We start from the raw sequence: 16,146 nt of genomic DNA on the forward strand, positions 1-16,146 counted from the left end.
AAACTACCCCCCAGCTCTGCTTTAGCTGTGTCCCACAATTTGATATATTTTCGTTTCCATTCAATTATACATATTTCACAATTCCTGTTTAACTCATAATTTATTTAGAATTTTGTTATTTAGTTGGAGAGTTTGGAGAGTTTCCTATGAATGTTGATTAGATCCTATTGGTTGATGGTGTTATTGAGCTCTTTTATATTCCTGCAAATTTTCTGTCAAGTCATTCTATCAATTGTTCAGAGAGGGAGGTCAAATTCTCTCAGCTATAATTGTGAATTTGTCTAGTTTTTCTCTTAGTTCTATCAGTTTTTGTTTCCCATATTTTGCAGTTCTGTATTTTACTGCACAAACATTCTTTTCTTCCTCCAGCCTTACTGAGGTGTAATTGACAAATAAAAGTTGCATATATTTAAAGTGTACAATATGGTGGTTTGATATACGTATAAATTGTGAAATGATTACCACAATCAAGCTAATTAACACATCCATTACCTCTCATTGTTACTATATTTTTCTAGGGTCGTGAGAAAACTTAAGATCTACACTCTTAGCAAATTTCAAATATACAATATAATATTATTAACTATAGTCAACATGTTGTACATTAGATTCCCTAGAACTTATTTATCTTATAAATGAAAGTTTGTATTCTTGGATGAATATCTCCCCGTTTCCCTACCCTCCAGCCCCTGGTAACCATCACTCTACTCTCTGGTTCTATGAATTCAACTCTTTTAGATTCCACATAACAAACAAGATCATACAGTATTTTTTTTCCTCCATCTGGCTTATTTCATTTAACATGATGTCCTCCAGGTTTATGCATGTTATCAAAAATGGGAGGATTTCTTTCTCTTTTTAATGGCTGTATAATATTCCATTGTATATAAATGCCATATTTTCTTTATTCTTTAATCTATTGATGGAAATTGAGGTTGTTTCCATATCTTAGCTATTGTGAATAATGCTGCAATAAACATGGTAATACTGATATCTCTTCAAGATATTGATTCCATTTCCTTTGGATACATATCCAGTTTGGGGATTGCTGGATCTTATGGTAGCTCTATTTTAAATTTCTTGAGGAAACTCCATGCTGTTTTTCATAACGGCTGTACCAATTTACATTCCCATCAACAGTGTACAAATGTTCCCTTATCTTCACACCCTCACCAACACTTGTTACTTCTTGTCTTTTTGAAAATAGCCATCCTAACATGTGTGAGGTAATATCTCATTTTGGTTTTCATTTGCATTTCCCTGATGATTAGTGATGTTGAGCATCTTTTCATGTACCTGTGGGCCATTTGTATATCTTCTTTGGAAAAATGTTTATTCAGTTTTTTTGGTAAACCATTTCCTCTTATATAATATCCATCTCTGTCTCTGGTAATATTCTTTATTCTGAATTTTGGTTCATATGATATTAATGTAGGCACTTGTGCTTTCATTTGGTTAATGTTTACTTGATATACATTTTTTAGCCTTTTACTTTGAAATATTATATTTTGAAATATTACATTTCAAATTCCCTTTCAATTCTACTTCATATCTTCTATTTCCTTGCTTAGCCTTTCTGATTCGTTGTCAAACCTTTTTTTGGTTTGTTTCTAGTGTGTTCATAATTATTTGTTGAAGCATTTTTATCATAATTGTTTTAAAATATTTGTCAGATAATTCTAAAATCTCTGTCATCTTAGTGTTGCATCTGTTGATTTGGTGTTTTGAATTGATTTTGAGACTTCCTGGTTCTTGGTACAAGTGATTTTTCATTGAAACATACTCCTCTGTATATTATGTTCTGAGACTCTAGATCTTAATTAAACCTTCCTTTTAACTGATTGTCACTATCACTCTAACAAGGGAAGGGGAAATGCCACATCATCACTGCAAGACAGACACAGGAGTTTAGGTTCCCCACTTAGCCTCCATTAATTCCGAGGTGTGGGGTTCCTAACTACTACTAGGTGGAGAATGGAGTTCTCATTCCCCATGTGGTCCCTATTAGCACTATGGTGGAGATGTCCTCATTACTGCTAGGAGATGGTGAAAGTCCCGACTCTCTGGGATTTCAGAATCCTTGCATGGTCTCCAGTGATAACACAGATGGGGACCTTGTTACCAGATGATGGAGATAAAAGTCCTGGCTCCCTACTTGGTCTTTATCTGACACTGCCCTGTGAGGTGTTCAGGCTTCTCATCACAGCATTGTAAGATGGAAATCTAGGCTTCCCACTTGGCCTTCGATGATGTGCTTGGGGATGGGGTCACGGTACTTCTGTAGTGTTTACGTGGTAAAAAGCAATTATTTTCCAAAAATTTTCTGTCTTACCAGGCTGTCCTTTTCCTGCTTCTTTTGTTAGAGAGAGCATCCTTTTGTTGGCCTTTGTTTTGTCTACAGCTGCTGGTGTTTTCAGGTTGCCTGCTTCTTCAGCTACAAGTCTGGGATAGAAGAAGAAGAAGAAGAAAAAGTGCACAGGGAACACATCACCTTGTTATTCTTCAGCTCCTGATGTTCCCAGGAGGTCTGCTTTTTTCTCTCAAATTTCCAGCCTTCCTGTGTTTGTTTCATATACCATATCCAGGGATTTTAGTTGTACTTAGCAAAGGAATAGGAAAAAGAACATCTAAGCTATGTTTCTGAAATAAAAGTCTCAATCCTATTTTTAAACATTAGAAAATCCTTTTTGAAAATCCAAACTGCAGGGGTATATCTTCAGTCTTTATTCACCATTTCCCTTCTCCAAAATTAATTCAAGTTACCTGGAACATTTTACAAATCTCATATGCAAAATATTTAAGAATATAACGTGTTCCAATCAGAGGCATAATTTGGCACACTCAATTATAATATTATTTTTAAATTAATTCACTAAAAGTAATATTTCTTTTGCAGTTTTCAATTGAATGATCATCTCTTCAAGGGAAACACAGGTGATTTTCACAATTCCATACCTATCATTTGTTAATATTATACAATCACTGTTAACTTAATTGACATCTTTAAAGTCAATACAGAACACTTTTAAAGTAATTATACTAGCCATAAAACTGTTTCAAGGTCAAAAGATCATGCATTTTAAACATTGCAAATGTTAAATTTAAAAAAGAAAAGCATATTTTATATTAATTCCTGTTCTTGACTACCTTTCAGTTTAAAGCATTGAGATGTCCCATTATATTTTCCTTTTTTGTTGTGTATGCATGGGCTGAAAGTTTGATCTTCAATGTCATAATTTAAATATAATCGTTTTCTAGCAACTACGTTTGATAATTTGCCTTCAGGAGTAGAGCTGTTCAAAAGGTGTTTTCAATGGCTAGAAGGAGTATTAACAAAAAATAGGTAAGCTATTTTAAATGATTGTAAGATTATGACTACTTTCTCTAATATTCCAGTCTCTCTGTAAAATGATCACCTCCTTACAGATCTTGCAACTAAGTCTGTTGCTCAGACCAGGCAACAATTCTGGGCGATTATGAGCTGAAAGAAAAAAAGACACTTTTTTATGGCTGACTTCCATATGTGTTTTAAAAAACTGCCTTACTTCTAAAGTAAAACCTTGTGCTACGTTCAGGTAATTGTGTAACTGCAGGTTGTATCTAGTATTTATTAAAAACAAACAAAGAGACAAAAGAAATACTCCAGTTCCATTCATTGTAGTCATCTTGCATATATTAAACTATTTTTAAAAAATTAAATGAAATAAAATAAGGATATTTTCTTAGTCCATTTGGGCTGCTACAATGAAATACCACAGACTGTGTAACTCAGAAATTTCTCACAATTCTGGAGGCTGGTGGTCTGAGATCAAGGTGCCAGCATGATGGGGAGAGGGCCCTCTTCTGGGCTGCAGGCTTCTTGTTGTATCCTCACATAGCGAAGGGCAAGGGAGCTCTGGTAGTCTGTTTGATAAGAGCACTAATCCTATGTGTGAGGGTTCCACCCTCATGACCTGATCACCTCCCCAACGCCCCACCTACTAATACCATCACATGGGGAATTAGGATTTCAATATGAATCTGGGGGGGACACAAATATTCCGAACATAGATATATTCTTAGAAAGTGGATAATATTTAAAAAATTAGACTTAACAACAGTACGTAAATCATGATGTTAATTAAAAAGGATTTGTTAGATATCTATTAATACTGTATAAAATCATTTTACAATTTTTTTCAGTGAAAAATACATCTATAATCTTGATTGGTACTTTAGGTGATGTCTAAGGACGGCAGTAGCATGGGAGGTGTTGAGAAGTTCCTGTCACTGAGATCAGGAATGCAGAGTGTTCAATGTAGTTTCTGATACAGAGTGAGGTCTCGACAACTGTCAGTTTTATGTCTTCTTTTAAAGAATCTGTAGAGGTGATGATGAGGAGAGGTTTGGAGAAAGATTTAGTCGTACTGGCTGCAATAAACCTTAACAGAAAAGAAGACACCATTCTTTATCCATATGAATTTTCTTCTAATGCCCATGCAGATGGAACTACACGTTTGTTTCTTGTCTTAATTTAGACCACTGTTTTGTGTTTCTGAAAAACTAAAAAGTAATTTTAGTCAATTATCATGTACTCTTTTTATAATCGTAATCATGCTAACTTATGTAATTACAAAATTTTACAAGTATCAGCAATCATATACTGACAGCTTGTAATTATGTAATTACCATGTGGACTTATAGAATTATGATACCTAAAGATGTCAAAAGTATTTTAATATGATTATTAACTCTTTCCTAGCATTATGAATCTAACTGAATTATGTAACATACGTAGGAAAAACCAGGGCTCATTCTAGAATCTGCAATTATGAATCTAAGAGAAAATAAAGAAAACTTTGGGACAGTAATTTATATTTAAAATGATCTGAAATATTCATTTTATATACACACATTTTATATTTCTCTGATGAAAAAAGTGAAGTGTGTTGAACACTATAGATTTTCATGTCAAAAAAATAATTCAAAATGGTTGTATATTCAAATATCCATATAAATGCATTTCTAGACAACCCATATTTATGTATATATATATATATATATATATATATATATATATATATATAATGCATAACCAAGTTTTGACTTAGAGGGCATTTCATGTATATATATCTAAACTAGCTATTAATTTAAAATATTTTTTTAAAAATAATGAGCTAGATTTTGGGTGTTTTGAGGACTTTTTAAGAACCCCAGGAAGCCCAAATGACATAAATAAAACAACAGATATATTTGACGACATAAAACTTAATAACTATAGTCTGATTCCGTCATGGTGAAGTAAGCTCACTACAGCCTGTCTCTCTCACTGATTACAATTAATCACAGAAGCATCACTTAACGACTTTGAAAAATAAACAAAAGGAAGTAAATTAGAAAAGGGAGTCAAAACTTAAGGAAGATGCCCATAAAGGGATGCATTTCCTGTTTTTTGTGTTTTTCTCTTTTATCTTGTGTCTTTGCATAGAGAGTAGTCCTCAGTCTGAGAGTTGCACAGCAAAGAAGTGAGATTGATGGCAAAGTTTCTGATAGAAATCTCATCTTTATGGTCAGCCAGAGGAATCTCAAAAAGGAAACTGCAGGCAGGAGAGTGTAGGGGTTATGGGAGAGAAGAGAGAGCTGAGGAAAGGGCTCTTCTAATTCTGTATAGGAATCTCCATAAGACTAGGGCTCAGACTGAGTTGTGTGTATTTGGGGAAGACACAGATTGACATACCAAAGCTTTGAGATATAGCTTTGAGATATAAAGTCAATTTAAGCCATAAGCCACATCTCAGATTAAACCAGGAAAAGAGCCTGCACAGAACAAACTCAAAGCATCATAGTAAAGGCTTTGAAAACTGAACTGAGATGCAAACCAGCACCCACAAAAGATGAGGCAGCTTTAGGGTCTAATACTAACCAGGCTGATTGCTTGCTAGACACCACCAATAACAACAAAATGTGACTTTTTCCAGAGGATTATAGCAAAACTTAGAGACTATGCACGATATTATTCAAAATTGCAATTCAAAATTACTCAAACAAAAAACAAGGAAAAGTTAACCAAACTACAATGAAAAGATAATCAACAGATATCAACATTGATATGATAATCCATTTATTAGACAAAAATGATAAAACAAATATTAGAACTAGGCTTCTTATAGTGAAGGAAAATACACTAGAAAAAAATGGAAAGATAGAAGTTCTCAACAGAAAACAGAAAGTATACAAAAAAGAATCATTTTGAAATTTTAGGGAAAAAAAGTACAATACTTGAAAAAAGAAAAAACTAGATGATCCCAATAGCAAAATTGAGGTAACAGAGAGACGGTCAGGTAACTTGAAGATAGATGAATTAAAATTATCTAGTAAGAAAAAGAAAGAGAAAAAAATATCAAGAAAGATGAGCAAAGTCTCAGGTATTTTTTGGACAATTTTAAAAGGTCTAACATTCGTGTAATTGAAATTTTGAAAGGAATGAAAAAAGGAATTAGTGCAGAAAAAAATACTTGAAAACTTAACCACCAAACACTTCCCAAATGTAGTGAATGGTAAAAATTTAGACATTTAAGAAGTTCGGTGAACTCCAAGCATAAGTAAATTAAAAGAAAACCATGCCCAGACACATGATAATCAAACTGATGAAAAGCAAATATAAATCTAAAAAATTTAAAAGCATCTAGATAAAAAGCAGCACATTAAATACATAGGGACAATAATCTGAACAATTGTGGCTATTTCTTAAAATCCATGGAAAGCAGAAGACACTGAACAATACGTTTAAAACGTTGCAAGAAAAGTACTGTAAATGTGAATTGTATATCCAGTAAAAGCATTCTTCAAGTAAAGTGCAATTAAAGACTTTGCTAGGAAGAGGGAAACTGAGAGACTTTGTTTCCAGCAGACTTGCTCTAAAAGAAATACTAAAGAAACTTCTAGACCAGAGAGACACCTGGCTCTTGAATAGCAGAAATGGTAAATCTCTAGGAAAATACAAAATATTTTCCATCTTAAATTTTATAAAATACGAATGACTGTTGAAAGCAAAACAAATACTTACATACATTGTTATTTGTGCTGATTCCTACTCCTATCAACCCTGTGGACAGCAGAGTGGAACCCTGTCTGGTCTTTTTGCGCCATCCTCTCACCTCCTGGCACTGTATCAGACAATGCTCCACTGCTATTTGTAGGGTTTTCATGACCAATTTTTTCAGAAGTGGGAGGCCAGGTCCTTCTTTGTCGTCTGTCTTAGTCTGGAAGCTCTGCTGAAAGCTGTCCACCGTGGATGGCCCTGCTGGTATTTGAAATCCCGGTGGCAGAGCTTTCAACATCACAGCAACACACAGACACCACAGTATGACAACCGACAGACGGATGGTGTGGTTCCCCGACTGGGAAAGGAACCCCAGCCACAGCAGTGATAGCACCAAGTCTTAACCACCAGGGCTGGCTCATACTTAGATAGTTGCATAAATAAGTAAAACAATCTGGCATGGTTTTTGATGGATGTAGTTGTAATGTATGTAGCAACTATAAAATGAAAGTTGGTTGATGTGGGGTGGCAGGTAAATGGATCCATATGGTTGCAAGCCTTCAAAATTTTACTACAGATAGTAAAATATTAACTCTAAGTAGATGGAGAATGTGATCTATGCAAATTAGAATCCTCAGAACAACAACTAAAAAAAATCAGTCTAAGGAGATATAGCTAAGTACCAATGTGTAGAACAAAATGGAATACTAAAATATTCAAATAATCCAAAGGAAGGCAGGAAAGAGGAACAAGGAGAACAAAAAGCAGAGAAGATAAATAGATACAAAGAACAAAATAGTATAAAACATCAAAATGTAGCCCACCAAATCAGAAGTTATATTAAATGTAATTAGTCTAAAAACAACAGTTTAAGACAGGCAACACCCGATTACATATTGTCTACATGAAACCCATTTTAAATATCAAGACAGATTTAAGTAAAAAAGTAAGATGAATTTTTAAAAATATTATTCAAATACAAATAAAAGGAAAGATGAGTACCTATATTAATATTAGAAAATTAGACTTCACAACAAGGAATATCACCAGGAATGAAGGGTATTACAGAATTATGAAAGTGTTAGTTCACAAAGAAATGGTTATTAATAAATGTTTATGAACCTAATAATAATAAAGCCTCAAAATACATAAAGCAAACATAGCTGAGAGAAGAAATAGACAAATATACAGTTTTAGTTGGAGACTTCAATTCTTGTTTTAGTACTCTATAGTAGGCATAAAATGAACAAGGGTAGAGAAGATCTGAAGAACAATACTAACCAACATGTCATATGTAATTGACCCTTACAGAAGACTCCACCCAACAACAGAGGCATACATATTGTTTTCAAGTGCACTTGGAACAGTCGTCAACAAAGGCGATATCCCAGGCATAAAATGTTTATTACAAGTTTAAAACTAACAAATAAATTCACCATAAAATAATTGAACTAGAAATTAGTAACAGAAAGGTATCTACAAAAGTCCCAAATAATTTGATATTGAACCACATACTACTAAATAATGGATTCAAGGAAGTCACAAGGGAAATTAGGCAATATTTCAAATTAAATGAAAAAGAGAAATAGCATCTCAAAGTGTGTGGAATGCAGCCAATCCAGTGCTTAAAGTAAAATTTATGGTATTAAATACTTACATTAGAAAAGAACAATTTCAAATCAATTATCTAAATTTCCATTTTGAGAAACCAGAAAAAGGAAAGGAAATTAAACCCAAATAAATAGAAGAAAGAAATAATAAAGATAAGAGCAGAAAAACAATAGAAAATATCAATACAACAAAAAGATTAATGTAGTTGATAATTCTCTAGCCAGACTGACCCAAAAATACAAGTTTAAGAAATGAAAGAGGGGATATCATGATAAATACTATTGATAATGAAAGGATAATAAGAAAACATTATGAACTATTTCACGCCAAAAAGTTATATAATTTAGTATGTTTCAATTCCTTGAAAGACACAGTATTCACTCAGAAAGAAAGAGAGAAAAAGAGAGAGTGAGAGAGAGAGAGAGCTTCAATAGTTTTGTATCTATTTAAGGAATCGAATTCATAGGTGAAGTCTTTGGCAAAAGAAAATTCCTGGCCCAGGTCACTTTATCTGTGAATTCTACAAAAATATTTAAGGAAGATTATACCAATCCTACACAAATTCTTTTTGTGAGACCACTATTATATTGATATCAATATAAAGCAAAGACATTATCAGAAAATGAACTACAAATTAATACCCCTCATGAACTTAGTGTAAAAATCATCAACGAAATAATAGCAAATAGAATCCTACAATATATGAAAAGATAATATAGCAAGAGCAAATGGGGATTATTCTGAGAATGTAAAGCTAATTCAACATTTCATAATCTATCAAACATCACATCAACAGACTAAAGAAGAAAACTGTATGAACATCTCAATAGATGCATATAAAATATCTGACAAAATTCAACATCCATTTATGATAAAAACTCTCAGCAACATAGGAAGAGAAAGGAATTTCCTTAACATTATAAAGAACATCTACAACAAGATATACTGCTAAGATAAGAATGATGAACAATGGAATGCTTTCTCCCCAAAATTAGAAATAAGGCAAATGTATTCAATTCACACAAATATTCATAGTGGCTTATTCATAATCATCAAAAACTGGAAACAACCCACATGTCCTTAGTTTTAATCTAGTGAATGGTTAAACTAATCGTGAGACAGCCACATAATGGCATACTACTAGACAATTAAAAGTAACAAGTTATTACTACACGCAACAACTGGAATTCATTGCAACGGCATTTTTCTAAGTGAAAAAAGCAAGCTCAAAAGGACATATATAAATGTACATGTATTTATACATATGTATATATGTTATTTTCATAAGTATACTATGTATGTTCTTTTCATAAGCATTCTTAATTATCAAAAGTATAAAGACAGAAAGGAGATCAAGGGTTGCCATGGGCTTGGTGTGGTGGGAGGATGCCTGCAAATTTACCACACGAGGGGATTTGAGGGGCTAATGGAACTGTTCTATATGGTGATTATAGTGGTGATTACATGACAGTATGTATTTGTCAAACTCTATGCTAGAGATTTCTGTCAGGAGATGCAGTGTAAAAAATTCAGCTATGTGTGAAATGCAACGGGGAACTTCACAAATGTAAGTGTGAGGATCAGAAAGAATGGATGGTGGTTTAAGATACTTTCTCTCCAAGGAGAGCTACATAAAGTTTTCAGGAACTAAAGACTATATTCCGATTTGGTTGATATGTGATAGGTGTATGTAGACATGTGCTTTCTTTTAAGTGAAAACTGAAGGAATAAACCTCTTCACCATTTTTCTTTGGATTACTGCCAATTTTCAAATATCTGCATCTATTATGCCACAAGTTAGATAAAGCTTACTTAGAAATAAACGTGACAATTCTTCTGTCAACAAACATTGTGGAGTTTACATCAGGGCTATTTTGAAGAGTCTTTAAAAATGTTATTGGGAAACAAAAAGAAAGGGTAAGCACGAGAGAGTTTATGGTAAACAGATAAATAGATTGGTTTTGTAAACAAACGTTTCCTCAGATTCTTTAAAATGTAAATATCCACTTTGAGTCTCCAAGAAAGATATATATTATGATGTTTTCCTAAATTACATAACCACAGCCAAGAATCTTTTATAAGCCATCTCTTAGGACTACGGTTAGAAAGAGAAGGTATTGAGAAAATTTTATGTAATATAAGATGTCTAGCTTGTCATAACTATGGAAAAAGTGATACAGTATTTTGTAAGCTCTGAAAGAAATTAACATAGAAATGATTGGAATGATGTAGGCTTAGCTATACAAAAGAATTAACTGTATTTGTAAATTGAGCTATATGAACTTCCCCTAAATTATCAATATCTTAATGATAGAACCAATGTGATAACGTATGTTGTCCAGCTCCATATCTAGCACTTTATAGAAATACAGTAAATAATGGTTTTCCCTGAATTGTGCTTATTTTTTGCTCCTCTTTATTTGAAGATGAAGCTACATGTTCAAAATTAAGAGTACAGACAGCTCCTTCTGTCTGATATATCCAGTGGAATTCCTTTTGAAGCATTTGAGAGAATACCTCTACTTGTGTATATGAGTGTGTAATATGTGTGTGTGTGTGTGAGTGTGCGGTATAGGGATGTCTATACATATATGTGGAATAAAAAATAAATGTTTAAACTGTAGATTCTTCAATAAGAGTATCTATTGACCAAAAAATTCTGTAATGTAACGACTTTTTAGAATTACTGATTCAAACATTTTTAGCATATGGAAAGAAATACACCAGCAAAACAAATTTTTGCTGCCCTTAAGTGTGTGTGTCTGTATATTTTGCTCTGATTGTTGACAAATGCTAAGAAATATTTTCATCGACATACTTGATAGGCCAAGACATGTGGGCAGTTTCTTTCACAGTAATAGGAGTGGAGCACATCTTCTAACACATGTAAAAGATTCTCACACTAGAATCACTTTGCTTTTGTTTGCCATTCTAACTAGTCATCTACTATTGTAAACTAAGTACTTTTCCCCACACTCGGAACTCAGGTGAAGAGTCAAGTTCTGGAACTGTTCCAGGTGTTCAGTCCCATGTCTGAGAAATCTGATCATTTGTAGCTGCCTGACGTGTCCCGATGCAGAGCCCTTCACAGGGAATTTATCCGGATCTTTTGGAGCTGCTGGTGACACCAAGAAACTAATTTTTTCCTGCCTAAAACTGTGAAGATCTCTCAGAATGGATTTTAATAAAAGAAGTAATACCAGAAAAGAGGCACATATCTGAAAAAAATGAATTTTAATGATTCATTAAAATTTGAAATAACTGTGAGCTTAGCTGATTCCATAGGCAGTTTTCCTCATCCTGCATATGATCTCTCCCCCTTAAGACAATAAAACGTAATAATAGATTGAATGTGGCACTCAGAGTCATTACTCACAATTATCTTAGGCGTTCTGATATTGGTTAAGCCCTTTTTATTTGCACTCTGCTTAAATTTTCACTCTCTCAGTTTGCTTACCTTTTCAATACTTTTGTAATGACAATAGACGATTTTTTTAAATTTAAACTTTTCCTGTATTTAAGAATTACTATCTATGAATGGATGCACATTTTAATCCACCAGAAACCTTATGTCTGCCCCGTGCTCCCTTATTTGTATCTTTCTTACCCTGGAATCTGTCCTTTTCGAGGTTATCTCCTTTTTCCTCAAAACACGCCTCCTACATCTTCTATTCTTCTTTCTTTTTTCCCTTCCTTCCCCACTCATTTCAATTCATGAGGATAATTCAATAATATTAATGCCATTCAGAAAACTCTTTTTGTTAAGATGCTAGTTCTATGAAACTAATCACCCTGTTTTGTTAAATCTTACAGATAAAATTTTGTTTAAAACAATGCACAATTAAAAACAGGGCTATCATGCTTTCATAGAAGTCCTTAACAATTTATTTTTCGCTTTATGAAGCTAAAATTCCACAAAGGGGTGTACAAATCCAAGAGGTGTTCCTACTTGCCATTTTTGCCTTTGGATCAATGGTTTAGATGACGGATTTAAAAATACACAGTTAGCTATTTGCCTAATGCCCATAGACTACTTCTGAAGATGAAGAATTAGGAGAGTTTTTCCAGGTAAATCTGGACATCTAGTACCACTCTCAATTTCTTTATGGAAGTTCTTCCTTTATGCTATGGTATGATTTTTGTTGTGTTTTTAGGATTATACCTGGTTTTAAATATGCAAAATTTCATTTTGGAATGTATACTTTAGGGTATCTTTGAACAAATTTAAACGTTCAATATGATTTAAATTCCTCAATGTTCTTTCCTACATAAAAATGTGCTTTTGTTTGGAGTCAAGAATTTTTATTCCTGTATAATTGTGCTCCATTTTCTCTAGAAAAAATTCATTATTTTATTTAGTTTTCTTCCTTCATCTGGTAATGAAACAAATTAAGAATCCCAATATGTTAACATTTGGTGTTATTATGTTCCTAAATAACACTCTTCTCCACAATATTTAACATATGACAAGATACAAACTCAGCTATACTTTTGCCATATCAATATTAATAATTATTTGAGTCCAAAAAATGCAACACAAAAGATAACCAGGAGAAATAAATTCTAGTGTATGCCAGATAAGCAATTTTAAGAAGTCAACACATACATACACACAAACACAAATACTTGCCACTATATTACACATACTGATATAAGAAAATATAACCTCCTTTCTATAGAGCCACAAGATAAAAAACTCATTAAAAAAAAGAAATTTCAGCTATGAATTTGCCGTTAGGAAGAACAAAAACAAAGCTTCATAAAATGCAAAAAATTTTGTAGGAAATGAGAGTATATTTGTTAGGTTCATGGTGGTCTGTGAATGCTGGCACATTTATTGAGAATATCTGGAGAAAAGGGGATGCATTTGTCCTCATAGCTTGCATGATTAAAGGAATGTGGAAAAACGAAGCGGTATATTTCATTCTCTGACAAATTGTAAGGGATATATTACAGGACAGGGTTAGTAAAATTTTTGATGTATTTGAAGAGTTACTTTGCTAACGATCCTATCAAGGTCTCATTTGCCTTTTCCATGCTGTCAACTTCAGGCTTTCCCTGCCTCCGTTCAGACCGATCACTTAGGATCCTCTCTGTGTAGCAGGCTTGGTGTAGAGCCATTGGGAGTCTTATTTCTTTTTCTGCACATGTTATGGTGTATAATGTGGGGGGCAGTTTACTAGAATCTGAAGTGGTTGGACTAGGCTGTACTATCAATTCTGTCACTAATAACTACGTGATTTGGGACAAGTCAGAACATCATTCTAGACTAGGGTTTCTTATTCCGTAAAATTTAAAAAATGCTGTAAAATGACATTTTCAGTCTTTGAACTCTGTGTTTTAGCTCCAAATAGTAGAGTATCTATGCACAAACCTGCTGTCTTTCAGCAATTCTCTCAGTTTTTGAATTGTTAAGACCCGAGTGTCAAGCTTCAAACCTTTGCTTCCTTTGGATTTAATTTTTGTCCCATGTCACCAATGCCTGGAGCCTGCTTCACTCCACTGATATTGAATAAATTAGTTTTGTTCTCAAGATGAATTTTAAAAGTGCTAAACTATACATGTATTTATGATTAGCTAACCTCTACTGCAAGGTCAATTTTCATTGATTGGAATAAAATCATTCACCTCCAATTTCACAACGATCAAATGAGTGTTAGCCTAGTATATTCCGTAGGTATGTAAATCATTTTAATCCATAGTGGATGCTCATTTGCCCTAGGTTGACATTTCTCTAGAATGATGCTCATTTGCCCCAGGTTGAAGTTTCTCTATGTATTAATTCTTATAATCTAATGAAAGTATAATGTACAGTGTTACAGCACAGGGAGCTATTGTAATATTTTTATGTAACTACTAATGAATATTTGGACACATTATTTATGTAAACATAAATATATTTATCTTGATAGAAGATTGTTGATGATTAAAAATCATACTTAATAGAGCTTAGTATTTGATACCAAGAGACCATATTTATCCAAATTTTCATGGCGATTGTAAGCAAATTGAGAAGCACAAGATGCAGACATATTGATCTTTCCAGGTCCCTCAAGCTATTCTGCTCTATTTGCCAACTTATTAAAAATGTGAGAACAACAGCCATTTTCCAGGATAGGGGTTCTCTAGCTAAGGAATTTGAATAATGGACATTAGAGAAAGGAAAGACCTAACTCCTCATTTAGAATATTTCTCAGTAAGAGCAAAATCACTGGCCACAGCTAGCCCTGGACTGCTGGATACTGAACTATTTGTTTTCTGCCTTGACTGAGAGAGTCGCTGGTCCTAAGGACCAGAATCTAATAATCAGGGAGACAGACTCGTGAGAAACAGTCACAGTAAAATTTATCAGTATCATTTTCTTTGACTGCTGGACTATTTTCAAGTTCAACATTTCAGTGAATTCTGCAGCCACCATTTTCAGTATAGAAAATGAAAGGTCTAAAAGCGTTTGGAAATCTTGTATAACCCGAAGTATTTCATGTGGAATTTTGTGTCAAAATGAAGAATGAACTTTGGAAGCAAGAGTTTCAATGTGACACAATTTATCCAAAGATATTTCATCACTGTTAACTAGGGAAACCTCTATAGTTAGACATATCCTAGATATATTCCTGACGATTAAAACACAGAACCGCACATTATGATGCTATTGGTTTGTTTGTCCTTTTCTTCGAAGTAGTTAATGATGTTCTAGTCAAACTAATGCAGATGGTATTTTTATAGGTGACCTCCTTTGTTCAACGGAGATGTCATGATTTAGACTAACTAAGAAGCAGTAAGCATTGAATAGATCTGGATATTAGACTTGGCAATAGGTATCCAAAATTCCTTTATATCCATGACAGATATGAAAGAAAGAGCACTTTGGAAAAATGAAGTAGGATCCATATTCAAGACTTACTCTGCACATTACTACCAGGATTATCCAGACTCAGACGAAGTCACAAGGGTAGACTGATATATAAGAGAGTATTTACCATGTTTAATGCCCTTTTACATTCCCATCTTAGGAAGATCACAGTTCCTAATGATGATAGCTAAATGCATACAAAAATATGTAAGATTAAAGAAAACTGTGCTACAGAAGTATGTTTCCCTATACATAAGGATGTGTGCCTAGAGATACGTATTTTATACCCTATTTCTTTACAGTGCTTATTTTTCTGATTTTGTGGAGGTCAAAAGAAAATGTAGAAAATGCATGAACATGAAGGTCATTATACTGAGGTTCTGTTAGGTGATAAAATAAGAGGAAATTCAAAGATGACAACCATGCAAAACATCTGGCATCCTGTCACCTGAATATTTTTATAACTAAACTGCTACATGTGCTTTTGTGAGACTGTGCCAGATGGACACTGCAATTATATACTACGCTGAATTACAGCTCTCGGCGGAGGACATTTGCATCCTTCCGCTATACCATCAATGCGCTCAGGATAAGAAAGGGCTACAGAAAAAACCCTAACTGGCTCAATTTGAGTTTTTCTATGATTATTGATTGCTTTACA

Source organism: Ceratotherium simum, chromosome 13, assembly GCF_057802395.1.
Source record: "Ceratotherium simum simum isolate JZ-2026a chromosome 13, ASM5780239v1, whole genome shotgun sequence".
In the NCBI taxonomy this organism is placed as follows: Eukaryota; Metazoa; Chordata; class Mammalia; order Perissodactyla; family Rhinocerotidae; genus Ceratotherium; species Ceratotherium simum.